Source organism: Hordeum vulgare, chromosome 3H, assembly GCF_904849725.1.
Source record: "Hordeum vulgare subsp. vulgare chromosome 3H, MorexV3_pseudomolecules_assembly, whole genome shotgun sequence".
Taxonomy (NCBI): Eukaryota; Viridiplantae; Streptophyta; class Magnoliopsida; order Poales; family Poaceae; genus Hordeum; species Hordeum vulgare.
In genome coordinates, this window is record NC_058520.1 from 388,765,332 (window position 1) to 388,769,856 (window position 4,525).

Genomic DNA, 4,525 nt, shown 5'->3' on the forward strand with positions numbered 1-4,525 from the left:
CGAGCCTCTTAAATAAAGCTTGTATGTTTATGGTTATGTTGTGATGCCATCGATGTATCTATACATATCGGTATGCCATGCGTACGTGTGCCGTACTTGATATGTATGGGGTTCGATTACCTAGTCGTGAACCTTAGTAGCACTCCTTACGAGGAAATGCCCCTTTGTGATCCAATGAGCCTTGGTAGTTCGCTACTGCTCCGGACACATTGGTTGACCAGCATGTGTCCTTCTTAGCTGTTGTGTCTGTACTCTTTGGGGAAATGTCACGTGATGTAATGGAGTCCTTGTAGCTTGCTACGACTCGTCTATATTCGCTGATGACCGACACCTGCTTTGTTGGGTCATGTATGCCTGTCCTTGTGCGGTGCTGCCAGTTTGGTTTATGACTAGACATGTCGATCCGGGTTCTTTGACATTGGATGCTAGCGACACTATCGCATACGTGAGTGAAAAGACGCCAACGGTCCCGGCTAAGGTAAGTCTGCAGCCGTGGAGTTAACCGTGCGTGAGACCACAAAGGGATGCGATGTGTTACAGGCTGGATTCCTATGGCTTAGGATCGGGGTCCCGACAGCGTTGGTATCAGAGCCTGACTGACTGTAGGATTACTAAGCCAAACTGGTCGAAGTTGAGTCAAGAATTTCTTTAGCTATATATAAGGGAGTTGTTTGTGGAAGGGAACGTAAGACTCTTGTTCTCTTCTCAAGTTATTCTATTCTGGTCATCCTCGTCTTTTCTGCGGGAATTAAGGACTAGGTTACTCATCTTCTCCTAGGCCCGTGTTTCTGATCGGTAGATTATAGGACTACGGGTCGAGAGATATTGGGTTTCTTTTATTCCTAGGAAGCAGGAAGTAAGTTTGATGATCAGAGAGTTGAACTTGATAGTTGAGTGGTTATGCTATTCCATTTTTGGGTTGTCTCAAAATTTGTTTTTGAGCATTTACAGCCGTTATGCTGCCCAATTTTGCATTCGGAGCTCTAATGCTTTTCCATTACTCTCTATTTCACAGATGCCTGGCCGTCCTTCTCGTCAGGTGGTACATCTGACCAGGTGCATTGATGTACCAGGTCATACGGCCATGCTGGTCAGGGTGATGTCGGTGTGCGGTTACCGCTGGTACCCCGAGTACACAGTGGAGGAACAGTACCGCGACTTCAACCAGAGCCAGTACATCTGCACTGTTAGGGTATTTCCAGACTACCCTGGAGCTGAGAAGCCAATCCATTAGTCCTATGGGTTGGGGGTCACCGTTGACATGGCAGTACAGGATGCTGCCTATTCAATGTTGACCATTATGAGAGCGAGACATGCACTGCTGCAGAATTCAGAGTTCTGCTATGTTCCGGCCTCTCAGCCTGGTGAAGAGGGATACCTTAGCGGAGTCTATTTTGATTCTTCTATGGAGGATCCACTTCTGTAGTCCACTGTTGAGATGCTAGAGAACAGAGACAGAGATGCTCGTGCTGTCCGCATGGAGCTTTATGCTACCCGTGCCCGTCTGTGGACAGCTTTGACGCAGCTGGCACCGGTAGTCCAGACAGGGTATGGAGAGATGGAGATGCTGAACCCTGTTAGGACCCATCTTCCGGCCCACGTTGACTGGCCAGCCATAGGAGGAGTCACACCTCTTCGGGGACCCCTCTTACCACCAGTCAGGGGACCAAGGCCACATCCGTGTCCTTATGGATCCCAGGGAGCTCAGGCTAGAGTGTTTCGTGATCCGCAGGTTGAGCTTCCAGGTCATGGAGGTAATCTCTATGAGATGTTCTATGCGGATGCCTGAGCTGTGAGCGGAAGGATAGTATGGTAGTAGTCGTACGTTCACAGTTCTACGTAACTTGTGAAGTATGGTTGTACTGTGAAATGAATTCCGGAGGCCTAGATAAATAATGTATAGGAAGCTTGTAAGCCTCTGATGAGTAGTTTCACAATTCCAGTAGTTTGCTCTTCGGTTAAGGGTGTACTGAACTATGTAAGGGTGTGTATGAACCATGGTGTATATATAGCAATTGCTTGTTACCATGCTGTTCGGATATTCATTTCCGCATTTCGTGTGTTCAGTACATTCTTAATCCATAGCTAGTATTGATATGATATTGGTCTAAGCTATGAGTTTGTTTGTCAGGATGGTGTTCACCAGGTTGAACCGTGCCCCTGCTCATGAGCAAGGTGAGGGTAGTCAAGCGTCGCAGGAAGACCTGCCTCACCCGCCTTCTCTGGTAGAAGTGATGCTTGAGGCAGAAAGAAATAAAAGGAAGACCAATCGACTGCTAGAGCGTATTGAGCAGAATACGGCTCGACAACCTAGGAGTGCTGCAGTGTCCCTCAATGACTTTGTGAAGCTGAATCCTCCAAAGTTTCATCATTCCGTCGATCCCCTCGACGCTGATGACTGGCTGTGCAGCATCTCACGCAAGATTCGCTCTGCGAATGTGTCTGAGGCCGACAAGGTGACTTTTGCGGCGTATTTCCTGGAAGGACCCGCCAATCTGTGGTGGGAGAATTTTGAAGCTATGAGTCCCGCTGAAGCAGTGGCCACATGGGCAGACTTTAGTGCAGCTTTTCGTCTGCATCATATTCCAGAGGGCCTGATGGACAGAAAGAGAGAGGAGTTCTATGCCTTCACTCAGGGCAAGTTGTCTGTGGACGCCTATAGCCGCGAGTCCGGTAACCTCGCCCGCTATGCAACAGAGGAGGTGTCTACTGACGCCAAGAAGCAAGCAAGGTTTCGTAAGGGTCTGAGCCCTGAGCTCCGTCGTGATCTGCGCCTCCATGAGTGTGCAAGCTTTCAAGCCCTGGTCAACAAGGCGATCAGTGCGGAGACTGGTCATACTGACTTCGAAGCCACAAGGAAGCACTCCCGTGACTTTGGCTCATCTTCTGGTTCCGCGTTTCCAAAACGCAGGCTGTGGGTTCCAAACAGTTCTCTGCCACCAAGATACACTCCGAGGCCATCCTACGTGGCGCCTCAGACGAATCAGGCCAACCCTCCAGCAAAAGCTTATGGTGGTCCAGCTAGCAATGCTGCACCACGTGCCAACCAGGTGATATGCTACAAGTGTGGAGAACCAGGGCACTAATCCCGTGAGTGTCCTCAGAATGTGGGTGCCAAGCAACCCGGAAAGTCCGTCGGGCAGGCCAAGTCGGGCAAAGCGTTCTATGTGAAGCCAACTCCAGCACGTGTCCGTGTGAACTATGTGTCAGCAGAAGAAGCTGCAGAGGATCCCGACGTCATGCTGGGTACGCTTCTTGTTAATCATCACCCAGCGTCCGTTCTCTTCGACACTGGGTCTTCTCATTCCTTCATTTCAGAAAGCTATGCACAGTTGCATAACATGTCATTTTGTGATATGCCAATCCCATTGGTTGTCCAAACCCCTGGTAGTAAATGGCAAACCTCTAGGATAACCTATGACAATGAAATTCTAGTAGACAGGCTAGTTTTTCTAGCCTCATTGATAGCATTGAAATCTTCAGATATTAATATCATCTTGGGCATGGACTGGATGTCAGCTCACTATGCCAAGATTGATACTCACTCTAGAAATGTCCAGCTTACCCATTCCTCGGGTGAGATAGTAAATGTCTCTACTCGAGTTGCCAAATGCCAGCTCTATTCCCTAAATGCCAACCCTCTTCCGGAACTTGAAGACATTCCGGTAGTCCGTGACTTCCCGGATGTTTTTCCAGAGGAACTGCCAGGAATTCCACCTGACAGAGATGTAGAGTTTGTAATAGATCTTGTTCCGGGAACTGTCCCAATAGCCAGAAGACCTTATAAGATGGCACCCCTGGAGCTAGCCGAACTTAAGAAGCAACTAGATGAGGCCTTGAACAAAGGTTTCATTCGTCCTAGCTCTTCTCCTTGGGCTTGTCCCGTCCTCTTCGTCAAGAAGAAAGACGGAATGGATCGGATGGTTGTGGATTACCGACCAGTTAACCTGGTCACCATAAAGAACAAGTATCCGCTCCCCAGGATCAACGATCTGTACGATCAGCTCGCTGGATCCTCAGTCTTCTCCAAAATGGATTTGAGGTTGGGATACCATCAAATCAAGATTAAGAACGGGGACATTCCAAAAACGGCTTTTGTTACTCGTTATGGCCAATATGAGTACATCGTTATGTCCTTCGGTTTAACCAATGCCCCAGCCACTTTCTCTCGGCTGATGAACTCAATCTTCATGGAGTATTTGGATAAATTTGTCGTGGTATACCTCGATGATATTCTCATCTACTCGAAGAATGAACAAGAACATGCCGAGCATCTAAGGCTGGTATTGATGAAACTTCGAGAGCATCGCCTTTATGCCAAATTTTCAAAATGTGAATTCTGGTTACCAGAAGTGACCAATCTAGGCCACGTAATCTCTGGTAAGGGTATTGCTGTCAATCCCGAGAGAGTTCAAGCTGTCCTTGATTGGACCCAACCTGAATCGGTTAAGCAAGTTAGGAGTTTTCTTGGTTTAGCGAGCTATTGTCGCCGCTTCGTCGAGAATTTCTCCAAGGTTGCAAAGCC